The following is a 22,418-nucleotide window of genomic DNA, read 5'->3' as shown; positions in this document are numbered from 1 at the left end:
ATGTCCTGGGGTGAGAATTCCAAAATGGCAGCGGAGTGAATGGAAGCTACAGAGACCATCCATCTCCCAGGACCAAACTTGAATTACAACTAAAATAAAGTCAAATCGTCGGGGAAAAGCAACAGAAAAGCAGCTTGCAAGGACCATATAACCAGGGATACTGAATTGATCCTGGTAGGATTGTGGAGGCACGAGAAGGGGGCTGAGAACCCACGGACAGCAGCAGTCTTAACTGTGAGCAGCACCCTTGGGGTTACAGTCCCAAGTAGCTCCACAGTGCAGAGGGCCGGGACAGAGCACTAAAATAGCCACAGCCACTCACCTTGGGCTCTGGCAGAGGAAGGGTGGACTGGACTGGAGCTTTGTGGGGACATTCAGGAGTTGAAGGGTGCTAAGAGCTTTGGCTGAGTTGTGGCCACACAGGACGGTGGTCATCTTACTCCTTTCCAGGGCTCTGGGGAGAGGCAGCGGTCCCTCCCTCAGAGAATCAACCCCACACAGGTGGGCCATTGAAATGCAAATTGAGGCACATTAACAACCAGCATCTGCCCCACCCTCGAGAAATCCCCTTCTGCTGAACACCTGAGGGAGTTTTTTTGATTCAACTGAGAACCCAAGTCTCTTCAAGTAACCATGACTAATTGACTCCAGGCAAAAAGCTAGAGGATAACTAAACCATTCCTGGGCTAGCAACTCTAACCAAGAAAGTAAGACTTGACAGTGGTGTTTAACATGGGTCCTCCCATGCTCACTGAAACCCAGTAGAGGAAGCCACAAACAGCAGAACACCAACACCCACAGGGAAAATTTGGCAGGCTCCAAAACCCACTGAGATAGCCAAAATCATGACACAAAGAAACAAATTGCAAATGAAAGAACAAGAGACCTCTACTGAAGATGAGATAAATTAAATGCAGTTAAGCAAGTTAACAGAGCTAGAATTTAGAGCCATGATCTTGAGGAAGCTCAACAGCATGAGTAAGGACATAGAAACATTGAAAATCAACCAATTGGAAATGAAAATCCACCAAGAAGAAATGAAGAATGACATAGCAGAAATAAAGAGCACATTGTAAGTACTAAACAGCAGAGTAGAGGATGCTGAGGACTGGATCAGTGAATTAGAAGACAGGGGAGAAAAAATCAACCAATCAGAAAACCAAAAGGAAAAAACAATTAAAAAACAGGAAGACAGTATAAGAGAACTGTGGGACAATGGGAAATATAATAATATTCGCATCATAGGAGTCCCCGAAGAAGAAGAAAATGAGCGAGGGTTAGAGAATATATTTGAAGAAATAGTGACAGAAAACTTCCCTATTTGGTGAAGGAAGAAGGCATTCAAGTTCAAGAAGCACAGAGAGCCCCAAGTAAGAAGAACCCAAACAGGCCCACACCAAGACACATAGTAATCAAAATGCCAAAAACTAAAGACAAAGAGAGAATCCTAAAGGCAGCAAGAGATAAGCAAAAGGTTACCTACAAATGAACCCCCCCATAAGGCTATCAGGTGACTTCTCAACAGAAACACTACAGGCCAGAAGGGAATGGCATGAAGTAATCAAGGTCATGAAAAACAAGAATCTGGCCCTGGCCGGTTTGGCTCAGCGGTTAGAGCATCAGCCTGCGGTCCTGAGAGACCCGGGTTCGGTTCCCGCTAAGGGCATGTACCTTGGTTGCAGTTTGTCCCCAGCCCTGGTTGGTCGTGCGGGTGGCAGCCACTCGATGTGTCCCTTTCACATCGATGTTTCTCTCTCTCTCTCTCCCTCCTACTCTATCTGAACAAAAAGTGTCCTCAGGTGAGGATAAAAAACAAAAACAAACAAAAAAAAAACACAAGGATCTGAATCCAAGACTACTCTACCCAGCAAGGCTATCATTCAAAATAGAAGGTCAAATAAAAAGCTTCCCAGACAAAAAAAGGCTAAGGGAACACCAAACCAGCACTGCAAGAAATGTTAAAAGGACTGCTGTAATTAGTAGAAGAAATAGGAAGAAAAATAAAACCACACTAAACAAAAATGGCAATAAATAAGTACATATCAATAATCACCTTAAACGTAAATGGACTGAATGCTGCGATCAAAAGACACAGCGTAGCTAATTGAATAAGAAAGCATGACTCATCTATATGTTGTTTACAAGAGACCCACCTCACAACAAAAGACTCACATAGGTTGAAAGTGAAGGGATGGAAAAAAACCTTCCAAGCAAATGGAAAGGAAAAAAAAAAAAAAAAGCTGGGATAGCAATATTCATATCTGATAAAATATATTTCAAAATGAAGGCCATAACTAGAGACAAAGAAGGCCACTACATAATATTGAAAGGATCTATCCAACAGGAAGATATAACCTTGGTAAACATATATGCACCCAACATAGAAGCACCAAAATATACTAAAAATCTTCTGGAGGACGTCAAAGGAGAAATCAACAGCAATACAATCATAGCAAGGGACTGTAACACCCCGCTGACATCACTGGAAAAATGCTCCAGACAAAAATTAGCAAGGAAACAGAAACTCTAAATGAAGCTAGACCAAATGGATTTAATAGATATCTACAGAGAATTACACCCCAAAACTACAGAATTCACATTCTTCTCAAGTGCACATGGGACATTCTCAAAGATAGACCATATGTTAGGACACAAACTAAGTCTCTACAAGTTCAAGAAGATTGAAATTATATCGAGCATCTTCTCAGACCACAATGGCATAAAACTAGAAATCAATTGCAACAAGAACATGTAAAGACATTTGAACACATGGAGGCTAAATAGCATGGTATTAAACAATGAATGGGTTACCAGGAGATCAAGAAAGAAATTTAAAAAATTCCTGGAAACCAATGAAAATGAACACACAACAATATAAAATCTATGGGATGCAGCAAAAGCAGGCTAAAGATGCTCAGCAATTTTGGCATAGAGAGATAATATCTCAACATAATAGAGGCCATATATGAAAGACCTACAGCCAACATCATACTCAATTGGGCAAAAACTAAAAGCATTTCCCTTAAGAACAGGAACAAGACAGGAATGCCCACTTTCACCACTCTTATTTAACACAGTACTGGAAGTCTTAGCCACAGCAATCAGAAATGAAGAAAAAATAAAAGGGATCCAAATTGAAAAGGAGGAAGTGAAACTGTCATTATTTGCAGATGACATGATATTGTACATAGAAAATCCTAAAGACTCCATCAAAAATTTACTAGACTTAATAAATGAATTTGGCAAAGTAGCAGGATACAAAATTAACATCAAGAAATCGGCGGCATTCTTATACACAAATGATGAAGTCACAGAAAGAGAAACTAAAAAAGCAATCCCATTTACCATTGTGGCAAAAAAAATTGAGATACCTAGGAATGAACTTAACCAAAGAAGTAAAGGATCTATTGACATTGAAAAAAGAAATAGAGGAAGATACAAAAAAGTTGAAGCACATATCTTGTTCATGGATTAAAAGAATTAACATCATTAAAATGTCCATACTACCCAAAGCCATCTATAGATTCAATGCAATCCTCATCAAAATACCAATGACATATTTCACAGAACTAGAATAAATACTTCAAAAGTTCATATGGATCCAAAAAAGACTCTGAATAGCACAGCAATCTTGAAAAAGAAGGAAAAAGTAGGTGGGATCACAATACTAGATATCAGGTTATACTACAAAGCTACTGTTATCAAAACAGCCTGGTATTGGCACAAGAACAAGCATATAGACCAGTGGAACAGAACAGAGAAACCAGAAATGGGTCCAGGACATCATGGTCAATTAATATTTGACAAAGGTGGCAAGAGCATACAATGGAGTAAAGACAGCCTCTTTAATAAATGGTATTGAGAAAATTGGACAGCTACATGCATAAATAAGAAACTAGACCATCAGCTTACACTCTACACAAGCATAAACTCAAAATGGATAAAAGACTTAAATGTGACCTGTGAATCTATAGAAATTCTTGAAGAAAATGTAGGCAACAAAATTTCAGACATCATACGCAGCAGAATTTTCACTGATACATCACCTAAGGCAACAGAAACAAAGGAGAAAATGAACACATGGGACTACATCAAACTAAAAAGCTTCCGCACTGCAAAAGAAACAACCATCAAAATGGAAAGGCAACCCACTGTATGGGAGAGCGTAATTGCCAATGATGTATCCAGTAAGGGGTTAATTTCCAAAATATATAGAGTGCTCATATAACTCAACAAAAGTAAGACAAAGAATCCTATTAAAAAATGGGCAGAGGAACTAAATAGACACCTCTCCAAACAGGATATACAGATGGCCAAGAGACATATGAAGAAATGCTCAACATCACTAATCATCAGAGAGATGCAAATTAAAACAACAATGAAGTATCACCTCACACCTGTCAGAATGGCTGCCATCAGCAAATCATCAAACAACGAGTGTTGGCAAGGGTGTAGAGAAAAGGGGACTCTAGTACACTGCTGGTGGGAATGCAGACTGGTGCAGCTACTATGGAAAACACTATGGTGTTTCCTCAAAAAATTAAAAATTGAATTGCCATTTGATTTTGTGACCCCACTTCTAGGAATATACCCTAAGAAGCCTGAAACACTAATCAGAAAAAATATTTGTACCCCCATGTTTATAGCAGCACTATTTATAATAGCTAAGATCTGGAAACAGCCCAAGTGTCCATCAGTAGACAAATGAATAGAAAAGCTGTGGTACATATACATAATGGAGTACTATGCAGCTGTAAGAAAGAAAGATCACTTATCCTTTGAGTCAACCTGGAGAGTATTATCCTAAGCAAAACAAGCCAAGCAGAGAAAGACAAATATCATATAATCTCACTTATTTGTGGAATATAATTAACATAACAGTCTGAGGAACAGGGTAGACCCAGAAACGTGGAACTAGGGTACAGACTGACAACCTTCAGATGAGGGGATGGTGGGGGAGGGACGAGATAAACCACAGAACTTATATGCATGTATGCATAACTGATGGACACGGACAACAAAGCTGGGAATGGGGTGAGAGAGATGGGGAAGAGGCTGTCATTGGGGAGAAAAAAAAGGAGAAACATATGTAACAAAAATAAATTAATTTAAAAAAATGTCCTGGGGTGAGGATAAAAAAAAAATCAGATTTTAAGCTTGCAGTGGCCACAACTATTTTGGCCATTGATTGGCTCTTTCCCACGTCACTCAGACCTTATTGGGCATGGGTCTAAACTGCCTATGTCCAGTCCCTTCCTCCACTGATCTTCAGGAAATAGACTTGGAATGTTAAACTATAGCTTTTTGGCAAAGATATATAAATGGCATGCCTATATTAGTCAGTCTTTTCTTTACTCTTTTTCTATTAAATAACCAGATTATCGCTATGGCATCATTAGTATAATGGTGGATACATGTCATTATACATTTGTCCAAGCCCATAGAATGAGCACCACCAAGATTGACTGCAATGTGAACTGTGAACCTTGGCTGATGACGGGTCATACAGGTCTGTTGACTGTAGCACATGCACCACGCGCTGGAGTATGCTGTTGGTAGAAGAGGCAGGGCTATATAGAAAATACCTTCCTCTCAGTTTTTCTGTGAACCTAATCATGCTGAAAAAGTGGCTAAAAAAAAAAAAAAAAGCATGAAGTAAGGAAGGTCATGAGGGGCTCAGGGTTTTGGAAGCCCTTGTTTATGAACACTTTCAGAATTCCTTTTCTTATCTAAATTTATTTTTGAGTTGTTGAGTCTTTTTGGATACTAATCACTATATCACTGAATAAACCCATCCAGGGCACTAATCTAGGCTACCAATATGGTCCCACAAGTTGGATTTTATTTTAACTTTTTAGGACTTAATCTTTGGTGTTTGTGTTAATTTTTCCATTAGATTTGACTACTTCCTGGAAACAACTTAAAAGATATTTCCCCCCAAAATGTGAACTCTTAAAACAGGCCTCTTCCTTGTTATTAAGAATTTGGTAAATTTAGTAAACTGGGAAATTAATAGAACTGGATTTGAAGTTTTGATTAAAAGATAAGGATTTCGCCCTTGTCAGTGTGGCTCAGCGGTTAGAGCACTGGCCCACGGACCAATGAGTTGCGGGGTCGATTCGGTCAAAGGCACGTACCTCAGTTGTGGTTTGTCCCCAATCCTGGTTGGGTCGTGTGGGAGGCAACCAGTCGATGGGTCCCTCTCATGTCCGTCGATGCTTCTGTCTCTTCCTCTCACTCTCTCCCTCCCTCCCACTCTATCTGAAGATAAATAGAAAAATATAATATGCAGTTGTGAGAAATAATAGAGATCCTTGTACATTTTATGTAGTGATAACATCTTGCAAAACTATAGCACATCATCATAACCAGGATAATGATACAGTCTAGACCCAGAGCATCTCCATCTCTGGGTGGATCTCATTTGTCGATACATAAGCTACAAAACTTAAAACAACTTGCATTCATTTTTCTGGGGGAAATGACTTAATTATCTCTGAGGCTGTCATGCTAACATGTACTGAAACAGAATTCCTGTTCCAAGCACAGAAAAAGGTTCTGAGAGCTAGTGGAGCAGGGGCCAGGTATGTGGAGCTTGTTTTGTTTGGGATGCTAGCTTCCATTCAGAAAGGACAGGTCAGAGACCACGGATGAGAGGGGGTGTGGAGATGTCTCAGGTCTGGGAGGGTTTGCCACTGGAGCCCGTGTCCTCTGCCCGGGACGCTCCCCACAGAGCTCGTCCACCAAAGTGGCTCTCTGTGGACCTGGTCAGCCATGCTCATAGGGGCAGCATGTGGCACTCAAGACCGAGGGCTCTGATCCCAGCCAGAGGAGCTAATCTGTAGTGAGGGCAAATGATGTGATAAGTTCTTTCTTGACCGGAATCAAAGGTAAGTGTTTTTGTGTCCCTAACCCAGCTTCAGTCCCCATGCCAAGTGCAAACATCACCTTCAAGCAGCACTTATTCCACAATGACAAAAAATAAGTATTACTTTCAGTTGAAAATGCAAGCGTTAGTCTCTCAGAAGACCACTTTGTATGTGACAGAAAATACTCTACGTATTCCCAACAAACTTCCCCATCCAGGAAAAATAAGTGCTTGTAAAGAAGTAATTATTAGATCAGGAGGGTCCTATATAAAAATCCTTATATTTTTAAAATTCTTTTTTTAATCCTCACCTGAGGACATTTTTGCATTTATCTTCAGATAGAGCAGGTGGGAGAGAGTGGGGAAGAGAGAGCGGGGAAGAGAGGGAGAGAAACAGCAATGTGAGAGAGACACATCAACTGGTTGTCACCCATACAACCCCAACCAGGGCCGGGGACAAACTGCAACTGAGGTATGTGCCCTTAGCGGGAACCGAACCCAGGACTCTCTGGTCCACAGGCCAATGCTCTAACCTCTGAGCCAAACTGACCAGAGCATAAAATTTTATTTAAAAATATAGTGTGTCCACTAATCAAAGAGTCCTGGGTTTGATTCTGGTCAAGGGTGTGTACCTCAGATGTGGTTTGGTCCCTGGCCCTGGTCGGGGTCGTGCAAAAGCAACCAGTCAATGTGTCTCTCTCACATAACTGTTTCTCTCTCTCTCATCTCCCCTCCCCCTCCCACCCTATCTGAAGATAAATAGAAAAATATCCTTGGGTGAGGATTAAAAAAATAAATAAATAAAAATATTAACAGGGATATCAGTGTACAGGTCTTTCACCTCCTTGGTTAAATTTATCCCTTGGTATTTTATTCTTTTGATGTAATTATAAATTGAATTTTCTTAATTTCTCTTTTTTATTGTTCATTATAAGTACATAGACATACAGTTGATTTCTGAATATTGATTTTTCACCCTGCAACTTTACTATATTTATTTATTGGTTCTAACAGTGTTTTGGTGGAGTTTTTACATTTTTTTTTTTACATATAATACTATGTTATTTGTAAATAGTGACATTTTACTTCTTTTTTATTTGGATAATTTTTTATTCCTGTCTAATTACTAGGACTTCCAGTGCTACATTGAATGCAAGTGGTGAGAGTGGGCGTCCTTGATCTTACAGGAAAAACCTTCAGCTTTTCACTGTTGAGGATGATGTTAGCTGTGGTCTCATCATATGTGACCTTTAGAATGTTAACGTGTGTACAAAACCTAAACAATGTAAGTGGATGCTTAATTCTGTCAAATGATTTTCTGTGTCTATTGAGATAATTGATTTTTATTCTTCATTTTGTTAATGTTGCATAACACGTTGATTAACTTGAGAATATTGAACCATCCTTACATAAATTCTACTTGATCATGGTGTATGAGCCTTATAATACATTGTAAACTTGGTTTGCTAATGTTTTGTTGGGACTTTTTACATCTATGGTTATTAGGAATATTGGCCTGCAATTTTATTTTCCTGTAACATCCATGTCTGGTTTTACTATCAGGGTAATATTGGTCTTGTAACATGAGTTTGGAAGAGTTCACTTTCTTTTATAATCTGGAAGACTATGAGAAAGGTTGTTATTAGTTCTTCTTTAAAAGTTTTGTAGAATTCACCAGTGAAGTCATCAGGTCCTGGGCTTTTATTTGTTGGCAGGTATTTGATTATTGATTCATTCTCCTTACTAGTTATCAATCTGTTCAGATTTTCTATTTCTGTATTGTTCAGTCTTGGTAGGTTATATATTCCTAGAAATGTATTAATTTCTCTAGGTTGACCAATTTGTTGGTTTGTATCTGTTTAAAGTAGTTTCTCATCATTCTTTGTATTTCTGTGATTTTGTTAATGGACAGGAAAGGGCCTCATCTCCCGCGGTGGCTGCTGGGGGTGGGATTCTTGGAATAAGAATTTCTGGAGGTTCCCATGGGAGGATGAGGTACAGTAGAAAGCTTTATTTCCTTGGAATTAAATCCCAAAGTTCCCCCAGTCCCATTTCCCTGAGTCCAATCATAGAAGAAGTGGAGCTGGGGTTTCAGTAGGCCTGAAATCAGAGTCAGTAGCCAAAGTCAGTAGCCATGTGGGAGCCAGGTCTAGTGGAGCATCAGGCTAGTTACACTTGTGTTTGCTGCTGCAGTCAGTCAGTCCATTGCATGGGGGGTCCACAGGGCCACATGGCTATGGAGGAAACACAGGTGGATGCAAGCAAGACAGGAGCGATTCATGAGCACAGGAGCAACAAGAGAGAGAATTTTTTTGTTTAGGGGATTATGTACGTCTGGATTTTCACACCCTTGCAGTGGCCACACCCATTCTGGCCAACCATCTCTGTTCCCAGGTTTGATTGACAGGAAAGTACTTTTCCTAGTCCTCCCAATTTTACTGGGCATGCAGCTATCTTCCTTTGACCAATCCCCTTCTTGAATTGCTTTGCAGGGAATAGAATGGTGGTTCCCTGGGGAGTGTGAAATTGCAGCTTCCTGGTGAAGCTGCCCAAATGTCATGCCGATAATGTCTGGCCTCCCTTTGTTTCTTTCCTATTAATAATAATTAGCTAATCACAATGTTATCAATCCCCCCTAGAGAGAATGAACTTCTTTGTAATCTTACAAAGGTTGAATGGATGAAGTCTATCTTCTCATAAATGCTTCATGCTGTCAAGGGGCATAGACTTGCCTATCCCAAGTCTCAGAGGTTCTCCCCTATCTGACAGAGGGTAGAAGAGTAAAAGGGAAGGGGGGTCTTCATGCAGGGAAGAGGGATTTTGCAAAGTCCAGGTCAGTCTGGTGTCCCTGGGAGGTGGCACAGGTGATATCCAGAGGATGGCACTGTCTAGGGCAGTGGTTCTCAACCTTCCTAATGCCACAACCCTTTAGTACAGTTCCTCTTGTTGTATGTGGGTGTATCTGCATGTGGGCGGACCTGCCTGGAGACAAATAGAGGAGCGATGTCTTGGTTCCTAAGACCATTGGAAATAAGTGTTTTCTGATGGTCTTAGGTGACCCCTGTGAAAGGGTCGTTCGACCCCCAAAGGGGTCGCAACCCACAGGTTGAGAACCGCTGGTCTAGAGGATGGCATTGTATAATATTCTAGAAATGATAAACTTGACAAGAAGATTAAAAGGCATAATTCAAAAGTGAGGAGACTGATTGATAGTTACAAAATAGTCCTAGGGATGTATATTATAGTATAGGAAATATACTCAATAATATTGTAATAATCATGTCTGGTGCCAGGTGAGTAGTGGAAATATCTGGAAAAACACTTTGTAAAGTGTATGATTGTTTAACCATCATGCTCTACACTTGAAACTAATACAAACTGATGTTGAATGTAAACTGTACTAAAACATAAAAGAAAGAGAAAAGAAATATTACTTGTCTCCTATCTTGTAACCAGCCCTTCAGGACATTCAGATGCAGTCACCTTTTGTTTTGAAACCAAATGACAAAACATGTGAAGTGTTTCTATGGAACTTGAAAGGTTTTGGCTGAGAGTGTGGATGTTTAGGGTTTAGAGTCTATGGGTTATGTTGACAGTACTGAACACTGGATCTTGAGTAACAAAACATCCATAAATTCCTTAACAAATGTGTATGTACGTACACACACATACACACACACACATTTACATCTGAATGACTTTATGTGATCGTTTAAAGCATTGCCTATTTCTGCTCATTAGCGCAGGGCAGAGAGGAAAGACAAAGCACAATAGTCCGTTACCAAAGTCTGCGGCTTAACAGAGTAGAAATACATCCATCTTTGAAAAGCTGCTTTGGAAGATATGGTGAGAAAAAAAATGACGGTGGCCAGAAAGTAGAATTTTAGAATCTTCTGTCTTGGAGATGAAATATTTTTACTGTGAGTGTAGTGTCAGTGTGAGGAAGATGCCTGGAGTTTAAGAGTCATTTTCCTGGATGTAGATGTCACAGAGGGTGATGTCAGGGAATGGAAGGTCGAACCTCCCGCTGAAATAAAGAAACAAGTGAACTTCAATTAAGTAGGCAAAAAAAAGAGACCACTAGTGAAAATAAAAGCGCAATCCCTGAAAATCTGGATAATAGCACCAATTAAAAGAAGTTGTTGGAAAATAGTGTGAAGCAACATGATAGTTAAATATTAATAAAACTAACAGAAAAGGGTAGCTGGAATTGTGGATTTTATTTATTTATTTTTATTTATTTTATTTTATTTTTGTTACAGATGTTTCTCCTTTTTTACCCCATTGACACCCTCCTCCCCATCCCCCTTCGCCCCATCCCCGGTTTTGTTGTCCATGTCCATTGGTCATGCATACATGCATATAAGTTCTGTGGTTTATCTCTTCCCACCCCCCACCACCCCCTCTTCTGAGGGTTGTCAGTCTGTACCCTACTTCCACGTTTCTGGGCCTACCCTATTGCTCAGACTGTTATGTTCATTATATTCCATATATAAGTGAGATCATGTGGTATTTGTCTTTTTCTGCTTGGCTTGTTTCACTTAGGATAATACTTTCCAGGTCCCTCCATGTTGTCTCAAAGGATAAGAGGTCTTTCTTTCTTACAGCTGCATAGTACTCCATTGTGTATATGTACCACAGCTTTTTTATCCATTCGTCTACTGATGGACACTTGGGCTGTTTCCAGATCTTAGCTATTGTAAATAGTGCTGCTATTAACATGGGGGTACATATATTCTTTCTGATTGGTGTTTCAGGCTTCTTAGGATATATTCCTAGAAGCAGGATCACTGGGTCAAATGGAAGTTCAATTTTTAAAAAAGTGGAAGCACATACCTTGTTCATGGATTGGAAGAATTAACATCATTAAAATGTCCATATTACCCAAAGCAATCTATAGATTCAATGCAATCCCCATCAAAATACCAACGACATATTTCACAGAACTAGAACAAATACTTCAAAAGTTCATATGGAACCAAAAAAGACCCTGAATAGCCACAGCAATTTTGAAAAAGATGGACAAAGTAGGTGGGATCACAATACCAGATATCAGGTTATACTACAAAGCCACTGTAATCAAAACAGCCTGGTACTGGCACAAGAACAGGCATATAGACCAGTGGAACAGAATAGAGAACCCAGAAATGGACCCAAGGCAATATGCTCAATTAATATTTGACAAAGGTGGCAAGAGCATACAGTGGAGTAAGGACAGCCTCTTTAATAAATGGTATTGGCAAAATTGGACAGCTACATGCAAAAAAAATGAAACCAGACCATCAACTTACACAATACACAAAAATAAACTCAAAATGGATAAAAGACTTAAATGTGACCTGTGGATCCATAAAAATCCTAGAAGAAAATGTAGGCAACAAAATTTCGGACATCATACGCAGCAGAATTTTCACTGATACATTACCTAAGGCAACAGAAACAAAGGAGAAAATAAACACATGGGACTTCATCAAACTAAAAAGCTTCTGCACAGCAAAAGAAACAACCATCAAAATGGAAAGGCAACCCACTGTATGGGAGAGCATAACTGCCAATGATACATCAGATAAGGGGTTAATTTCCAAAAATATATAGAGTACTTATACAACTCAACAAAAGGAAGACAAAGAACTTAATTAAAAAATGGGCAGAGGCCCTTGCCAGTTTGGCTCAGCGGTTAGAGCGTCGGCCTGCGGTCCGGAGAGACCCGGCCTTGGTTCCCGCTAAGGGCACGTACTTCGGTTGTAGTTTGTCCCCGGCCCTGGTTGGTCGTGCGGGTGGCAGCCACTCGATGTGTCCCTTCACATAGATGTTTCTCTCTCTTTCTCTTCCTCTCTCTCCCTCCCGCTTTATCTGAACAAAAAATGGAAAAATGTCCTCGGGTGAGGATAAAAAAAAAAAAAGAATTCTAGGTTGAGCCCTGGCCGGTTTGGCTCAGCGGTTAGAGTATCGGCCTGCGGTCTGAAGAGACTGGGGTTCAATTCCCGCTAAGGGCACGTACCTGGTTGCAGTTTGTCCCCGGCCCTGGTTGGGTCGTGTGGATGGCAGCCACTCGATATGTCCCTTTCACGTCAATGTTTCTCTCTCTCTCTCTCCTTCCCTCTCTATCTGAACAACAACAACAACAAAATGTCCTCGGGTGAGGATTAAAAAAATAAATAAAAATAAATTCTAGGTTGATAATTTGAAAAAAAAATTTTTTTAAAGCCCTGATTGGTTGCTCAGTGGTTAGAGCATGGGCCTGTGGACCAGAGAATCCTGGGTTCAGTTCCCACTAAGGGCATGTACCTCTGTTGCAGTTTGTCCCTGCCCCGGTTGGGGTTGTGCGGGTGGCAGCCAATCAATGTGTCTCTCTCATATCAATGTTTCTCTCTCTTCCCCCCTCCCTCCCTCCCACTCTATCTGAAAGTAAATGCAAAAATGTACACAGGTGAGGATTAAAAAAATTTTTTTAATACCTTAAACGTGTTTCTTGATTGTCTTGTGACGTGTACACTATCTGATGACAAATCTGCTGTATTTATTTATTTATTGTTAATCCTCACCCAAGGATATTTTTCCATTGATCTTTAGAAAAAGTAGAAGGGAGGGAGAGAAACATCAATATGAGATAGAAACATTGATGCCTCCTGCATGATCTTGACCAGGGCCAGGGATTGAACTTCCAACCCAGGTACATGCCCTTTGGTCTGCAGATTGACGCTGTAACCACTGAGCAAAACTGGCCAGGGCTGCTGTATTTATTTATTTTATTCTGTGTATAAATTGTTGTTTTCCTCCTTTGTTTGCTGTTTAGATTTTCTATTTTTCATTGGTTTTCAGCAATTTGATTCTGATGTGCTATGGTATATAGTTTAAAGAAAGTGTTTATATTCTTCTTCTTTTTTTTTATATTGCAGGCATGTTCCCTGGAACTTTCATGAGCCAAAAATAAGCCTATTTTATTTCACTGGAAATCTGGATTTGAAGTATGTCTTAATGCTTATGGTTCCTGTTTTCATGGCTCAGAGACAGGGATTTGACTGTGGGATCAGATAAACTGTGTGGGGAGCCTTACTTTCTGCTTTAAGAACCGTAGGAAACTTGGATAATTTTGTTTTCTGGACTGAAGCTCTCTTGCGCAGTGATTCTGTTGTTTGCAATGAAACCAAGACTTTAGTGTCTGCAGTGCCAGGAGAAGTCTTCACATTGTGTGAATTTACTGCGGACAGAGTTGGTTCCTAACATCGAGTATCCCAGAGATAATCAGACTCGGGGAAGCAATTACAACTACTAAAAGACTGAAGAACATGAGTAATGGTGCCACTGGGGAATAGCAGAGATCATCTTTTTCAGAGATTAGTGGCTATTTAATTTTAAAGTAGTTAAAATTAAATAAAATTAAAAATTCAGTTTTTCAGTCACACCAGACACATTTCAGGTACTCAATAGCCACACATGGGTGGTTGCTACCATATTGTACAGTGTGAATGCCGAACATTTTTATCATCATAGAACGTTCTACTGAACAGTGTTGAACTGGAGTGCTCACAGCACCCGAAATCAGGACTTCTCAGTCTTGAAACTCCTGGAAAATTAAATTAGTAATCCGATGGTTTCTTAGTGAGCACAAAACCAGGACCTGCGGAGGTTGGGACATCTTGAAATTCAGCATTTTATCATGGCCTTGTGAATCAGCACTTGCAACTGAGTACCCTTCCTTTAGAACTTTCTGTTGTATTGATCAGGCTCAGGGGCTCTTGCTTTGGATAAAGGTACTGTCAACTTCTGGATCTTTCTCTGTCCTTTTTCTTCTCTAATCTGCTGAAGTCCTCATTGGGTGGATCAGAAGGGGGACGGGAGAAGCCAGTTTTGAAAAAGGTTTTAGCAGAGGATGAGATTTAAAGGTTTGAGAAATACTCTTTTAGCTTTTGTATCTTCCTTTTCCTGTGTCAGGGAACAATGATTCAGTTATTTCTTGGTTTCTAAATATGTTCTCATGTCAACTCTCTCCACCAGAAGTTTCTCCCAGGTCATGATAATTATAGTTTTTGATGTGCACATACTTACACCTCGTTCTGGGTGTTTCCCAGATTCTTTCTTGCATTGTTGGCATGAAGTTTAATTATTTTTTAAAAAACGTTTTTATTAAATCTGTTGGTGTGACATTGGTAATAAGATCATATAAGTTACAAGATCTGTACATTGCCCTGTGTGCCCACCACCCAAAGTGAAATTATCTTCTGTCACCATATATTAGGCCCCTTCACCCCCAGTTCCTTTCCCTTCCCTCTGGCAACTGGCACACTGTTGTTTGTGTCCATGAATTTCAGTTTTATATCCCACATATGAGTGAAATCATATGATTTTTAGCTTTTTCTGCTTGACTTATTTTACTTAGCATATCTCAAGGTCTATCCGTGTTGTTGCAAATGACAGTGGTTCACCTTTTCTTATGGCTGAGTAGTAGTCTACTGTGTATATGTACCACAGCTTTTTTATCCAGTCTTCTGTTGAAGGACACCTTGGTTGTCTCCATGTCTTGGACACTGTGTATAATGCTGCAATAAACATAGGGTTGCCTATATCTTTGCAAATACTTGTTTTCAAGTTTTTCAGGAGAGAGATTGCTGGTCATATGGTATTTCTATTCTTAATTTTTTGAGAAATCACCAGACTATTTTCCATAGTGGCTGTACCAGTCTACATTCCCACCAGCAGTGAATGAGGGCTCTCTTTTCTTTCCAACCTCTCCAACACTAGTCATTATTTGTCTTGTTGACAGATGTGGGGTGGTATCTTGCTGTAGCTTTGATTTGCATTTCCCTAATTGCTAGTGAGGTTGAACATCTTTTCATATATCTATTGGCTGTTTGTATGTCTTCTTGGGAGAGGTCCTCTGCCCAAATTTTAATTGGGTTGTTTGTTTGGTGTTGAGTTCTATTTCTTTATATATTTTGGATATTAAACCTTTGTTGAAGCTATTGTTTGCAAATATCACCTCCCATTCGGTCAGTTGCCTCTTTGTTTTATTGTCAGTTTCTTTCTCTGTGCAGATGTTTTTTAATTTGATATAGTCCCATTTATTTATTTTTGCCTTTATTTCCCTTGCCTTTGGAGTCAAGTTCATAAAATGTTCTCTGTGACTGGGGTCCATAAGTTTAATACGTATGCTTTATTCTATGTGATTTATTGTTTCAAATCTTATATTTAGGTCTTTGATACATTTTGAATCAATTTTTTGTACATGGGGACAAACTAATCCAGTTTCATTCTTTTGCATGTGGCTTTCCAATTTTCCCAGCACTGGAATTCCAAAATGGCTGGCCAAGTGAATGGAAGCTACACAGATCATCTCCCAGGACCAAATTGGAATTACAACTAAAATAAAGACAAATCGTCAGGAAAAGGCAACAGAAAAAAGGCAGCTTGGAGGACCATATAACCAGGGACACTGACTCAATCTTGGTAGTACTGCAGAGGAGCGAGAGGGGGACTGGGAGCCCATGGACAGCAGCGGCCTTAGCTGTGAGCAGCACCCTCGGGGTTGAACTCCCAAGTGGCTCCACAGCTCAGAGCCGGGACAGACACTAAAATAGCCACAGCCACTCACCTTGGGCTCTGGCAGAGGGAGGGCAGACTGAACGGGAACTGTGTGGGGACACTTGGGATTTGGAGGGGGCTCAGAGCTTTTGCTGAGTTGCAGCCACACAGGACGGTGGTCATCTTGCTCCTTCCCAGGGCTCTGGGGAGAGGCGGTGGCCCCTCCCTCAGAGATTCAACCCCACCCAGGTGGGCCATTGAAATGCAAATTGAGGCTCATTAACAACCAGCATCTGCCCCACCCTCGGGAAATCCCCTTATGATGAGCACCTGAGGGAGTTTTTCATTCAACTGAGAAGCCAAGGCTCTTCAAGCAACTGTGACTAATAGCCTGTAGGCAAAAAGCTAGAGGATAACTGAACCATTCCTGGGCTTGCAACTCTGCCCAGGAAGGAAAGACGTGACTGTGGTGTTTAACGTGAGCCCTCCCACACTCATCCAAATCCGGGAGAGGGAGCCACAAACAGCAGAACACCAACACCCACAGGGAAAATTTGGCAGGCTCCAAAGCCCACTAAGATAGCCAAAATGGTGAAACAAAGAAACAAATTGGAAATGAAAGAACAAGAGACCTCTACTGAAGATGAGATAAATGAGGTGCATTTAAGCAAATTAACAGAACTAGAATTCAGAGCCATGATCTTGAGGAAGCTCAACAGCATGTGTAAGGACATGAGCAGCTTCAGTAAAGACATAGAAATGTTTTTAAAATCAACCAATTTTTCCAGCACCATTTATTGAAGAGGCTTTCTTTACTCCATTGTGTGTTTCTGGTTCCTTTGTCAAAAATTATCTGGCCATATACATGTGGTTTTATTTCTGGGCTTTCAGTTCTGTTCCATTGGTCTCTGTGTTTGTTTTTCTGCCAATGCCATGCTGTTTTGATCATCCTAGCTCTGTAGTATAATTTGAAGTCAGGTAGTGTGATACCTCCAGCTCGTTCTTTTTTCTCAGGATTTCTTTGGCTATTTGAGGGCATTTGTGGTTCAATACAAATCTGATGATTGTTTTGTTTTGTTTTGTTTTATTTCTTTAAAGAATGACATTGGGATTTTGTTGGGAATTGCATTAAATTTGTGTATTGCTTTGGGTAATATGGCCATTTTAACTATGTTGATTCTTCCAATCCATGAACATGGGATATTTTTCCATTTTGTTGTGTTTTTTTTCAATATCTTTTAATAAAAGTATGTGATTTTTATCCTTTCTTTTGTTGATGTGGTATATTACATTGATTGATTTGTGTATGTTAAACCATCCTTGTGCCCCTGGAATGAACCCCACTTGATTGTGATGTATTAATTTTTTGATGTATTGTTGTATTGAATTTGCTAGTATTTGGTTTAGAATTTTTGCATTTGTATTCCTCAGAGATAGTGGACTGTAGTTTTCTTTTCTTTTTGTGTTACCCTTGCCTGATTTTGGTATCAGGGTTATGTTGGCCTCATAAAATATGTTAGGAAGTATTGCCTCTTCTTCAATTTTTCGGAAGAGTTTGAGAAGGATAGGTTTTAAATCTTGTTTGAATGTTTGGTAGAATTCACTGGTGAAGTCATCTGGTCCAGGACTTTTATTTTTGATTGTTGTTTCAATTTCCTCACTGCTGATCTATCTATTTAGATTTTCCAGTTCTTCATGATTTAGTCTAGGAAGGTTATATATTTCTAGGAACTTCTATAATCCATTTCTTCTAGGTTATTGAATTTGGTGGCATATAGTTCTTCGTAGTATTCTAGTATGCTCCTTTGTATAACTGTGATGTCTGTGGTGACTTCTCTTTTATTTCTGATTTTTTAAATATCCGTCTTTTTTCTTTTTTCCTTAGTGAGTCTAGCCAGGGGTTTGTCAATTTTATTAATCTTTTCAAAGTACCAGCTCTTTGTTATATTAATTTTTATATAGTCTTTTTGTTCTCTATTTCATTCAATTCTGCTCTAATTTTTTAAAATATGTTTTTATTGATTTTTTTTAGAGAGAGAGGAAGGGAGAGAGAGATAGAAACATCAACTGGCTGCTTACTGCCCTCTACTGGGGATCATGCCCTCTGGGCATGTGCCCTGACCAGGAATCAAACTGGGACCTCTCAGTCCATGGGATGATGCTCAATCCACTGAGCTACACTGGCTGGGCAATTTCGCTCTAATTTTTATTATTTCCTTTCTTGTGCTGTTTAGTTTTCTTTTGTTCTTCTTTTTCTAGTTCGTCAAGATAAAATGTTAGGTTGTTTACTTGTGACTTCTCTTGTTTCTTGAGATAGACCTGTAATGATATAAAACTTCCCTCTTATTACTGCTTTCACTGCATCCCCAAAGTTTTGATAATGTCATGTTGTCATCCTCATTTGTCTCTATATATCTCTTGACCTCACCTTTTATTTCTTCTTTGACCCAGTCATATTTAAGTAGTATGTTTTTAAATCTCTAGGTATTTGTGGATTTATTAACTTCCTTTTTTTTTGCAATTGATTTCTAATTTCAAGGCATTATGGTCAGAAAATATGCTTGGTATAATTTCAGTTTTCTTGAATCTGTTGAGGCTAGTTTTGTGATCCAACATGTAGACTATCCTTGAGAATGTTCCATGTACACTGGAGAAGAATGTATAATCTGATGTTCTGGGATGAAGGGCTCTGTAAATGTCAATTATGTCTATTTGGTGTAGTGTGTCATTTAAGGCTGATATTTCTTTATTGCATTTCTGTTTGATCTGTCTAGAGATGTCAAGGGAGTATTAAGGTCCCCAACTCTGATTGTGTTTTGATCTGTTTCTCCCCTTAGTCCTGTGAGTAGTTGATTTATATATTCTGGTGCTCCCTGGCTGGGTGCATACATGTTAAGAAGTGTTATGTTTTCTTGATGTAGAGTCCCCTTTATTATTATAAAATATCCATCTTTGTCTGTTGTTACTTTTGCTATCTTGAAATCTATTTTGTCAGATGTAGGGATGGCTACATCTGCTTTTCAGTGAATGTTATTTGCTTGGGAAATCATTTTCCACCCTTGCATTTTGAATTTACCTTTGTCTTCACAGCTTAGATGTATCTCTTGGAGGCAGCATGTGGTTGGGTTTTATTTTTTGATTCAATCTGCTACTCTGTGCCTCTTTATTGATGAATTCAGTCCATTACATTTAGGGTAATTATTGATATATGAGAATTTCCTATAGCCATTTTATCTTGTTGTTTTTTTAATCCTCACCTGAGGATATTCTTCCATTTATCTTCAGATAAATTGGGAGGGGGGGGGGAGAAAGAGAGAGAGAAACATCAATGTGAGAGAGATACATTGACTGGTTGCCTCCCACACGACCCGACCAGGGCCAGGGACTGAACTGCAACTGAGGTACGTGCCCGTGACCAGAATCAAACCCACAACTCCCTGGTCCAAGGGCCGACGCTCAAACCACTGAGCCAAATGAATCAGAATGAGCCATTTTATCTTTTGTTTTCTGGTAGCTCTGTGCCTCCGTGGGTTCTTTCCCTTCTTGTTTCTGTCTGTTATTTTTGTCTGGTGGTATTCCATACTTCTTTCTTCCATTTCCTCTATTTTAAGCGATGCGTCTCAGTTTTGGGTTTTTTTTTTTTTTTGTATGGTTATCATTAGGTTTATAAAAAATAAAGTTGTATAAATACAGTATTTTATTTTTTCTTTTGAGCGTATCTGATCTCCATCCTCCTTTGCCAGTTCAGACCTTTACCCCCTTCCCATTTATGTTTTTGTTGCCACAAATTATTTCTGTTTGTGCTGTAAGTGTTTGGTGATCTGACTCACAGGGTTGTGACCTTGGGCTCTTTGTTTCAGGTAAAATAACTCGCTTGAGTTTTCCTGCAATGGAAGTTTTCTGGTGATAAAATCCCTCTGCTCTGAATGTCTGAGTAAATCATACACACACACACACACACACACACACACACACACACACATGATATATATATATATTTAAATCCTTTCCTCCATCTGGTTGGCTTTGTTTCCTGTGCTCAGCAGTTCACTCCTAATCTCCCTAATTGCATGCTTCATTTTCAGGATTTCTGATTGTTTCTTTTTTAAAAGTTTTAGTCTCTTTGGTAAAAAACTGATTTTGTTTATTAATTTGTTTTCTGGGTACATTGATTTTCTTGTCTGTATTTTCTTGCATCTCGTTGAGTATTTTCAGAGCTTCAGTCTTGAATTCTCTGTTATTCACATCATATATTTCCATGTATTCCATCTTGCTTTCTGGAGATTTTTCCTTTTCTTTCTGAGTTTTTCGTTACTGTGGTTATTTATGGTATTTGTTGACCTTTCCCTCCCAGCTTTCTCTGAAGAGGTCTTTCTACTGTTTTCCAATAGGTGGCGCCAAATCACAAGATTTTTACCTCTGTGACTTTGCAGAGCAGACCTGGGCTTCTGTCAGATAGTACAGTCAGTTGCACTGCTTGGGGGTGAGGTTTGTTTTGCTCCCGTTTTAATGGTGACCCCAGACTTTCGCGTGATCCCCCCCATGCACCCCACCTGGGGATCAATCACAGATGGAAATAACAATTCTATTGCAATAGCTTTCAGTTTGCAGATAATGTGCTTCTCAGCCCAACACCAAGGGCAACTGGAGGCCTGTTTTGGGAATCCAAGGAGTGGCAGAGCTCTGTGGCTGTTCCTTTGTCTGAATCACCACTGCCCAACAGCAGACAGCCACAGCTCAACCCCTATGCTGTGCCTTTTCCCAGGCGTCTCTGCTGGCTCAGCAGCTGTTTGCACCGCTGGCCCTGCTGGAGAGCCTAGGGGACTCTATTCTTCCCAGCCCACGGAAATGTCTGCTAACACCAGCTTCCTCCCTGCTCCGGGCCAGCTGGTCGCCAGCTCCTGGCTGCAGGGCTGCATCTGTGGCTGTCTGGGCTCTCCTCCCTTCTTGTCTCCCTGTTTGTTCCTGGTTGCCCCCTTTTCGACACTGCAATGAGCAGGTTTCTCAAGTGTGTTTGTAAATTGAGCAGGGAATCCTTTGTTGAGTTAGAGCTGATTAACTTGTTGAAGTTTCAGGGGGAGAGGCCAAGGGGATCGCTCATGCTGCCATTCCTCTGTCATCACTCCTTAAAGTTTAATTCTTAGAGGTCTACACTATTTTTCTTATTTCTACGTGCTGAGAGGGGCACCTCATGGTTTGCCCATGTATTTCTAAGAGTAGGTTGAGGAAGTGGGCACAGTGAAACGTGCCTGCGTTGTAGCAGGTGCAAGCTATGGAGAGAAGAGCGTGACAGCTGGGCTGGAGAGATAGGAGATAACTGAGCATGTGAACATCAACAGAAAGGAACCAGTAGGACGGGGAAATGAGAAGGTATTCACAAGAGGGCATGATTGAGAGAGCAGAATGTTGCTCCAGCACAAAGTTGGGATTAATAGCAACCATTAGAAACATCAATATTTAAAAGGTAAAGCCCAGCCAGTGTGGCTCAGTGGCTGAGTGTGGACCCCTGTACCCAGAGGTCGCTGGTACGCTTCCTGGTCAGGGCACACGCCCAGGTTGTGGGCCCGATCCCTGGTGCAGGGCATGCAGGAGGTGGCCAATCGATGTTCTCTCTCATCTATGTTTCTATCTCTCTGTCCCTCTCTCTCTAAACAATAAAGAAAATAAATAAATAAAAGGTAGGTGAGCCCTGGCCAGTTTGGCTCAGCGGTTAGAGCGCCTGCCTGCGGTCTGGAGAGACCCGGATTCGGTTCCCGCTAAGGGCATGTACCTCGGTTGCAGTTTGTCCCCGGCCCTGGTTCGTCGTGCGGGTGGCAGCCACTCGATGTGTCCCTTTCACATCGATGTTTCTCACTCTCTCTCTTCCTCTCTCTCCCTCCCACTCTGTCTGTACAAAAAATGGAAAAATGTCCTCGGGTGAGGATTAAAACAAAAAAAAGGTAGGTGAGGTGAGAGGAGGTCACTGAGGAGTCTGAGCAGAGAGCCCAGGAGCCAGGAGAGAACATGTTACAGAAGACAGCAGAAGAGG

The sequence above is a fragment of the Molossus molossus genome, unplaced genomic scaffold, assembly GCF_014108415.1.
Source record: "Molossus molossus isolate mMolMol1 unplaced genomic scaffold, mMolMol1.p scaffold_m16_p_22, whole genome shotgun sequence".
In the NCBI taxonomy this organism is placed as follows: Eukaryota; Metazoa; Chordata; class Mammalia; order Chiroptera; family Molossidae; genus Molossus; species Molossus molossus.
This window is presented reverse-complemented; position numbering follows the sequence as displayed.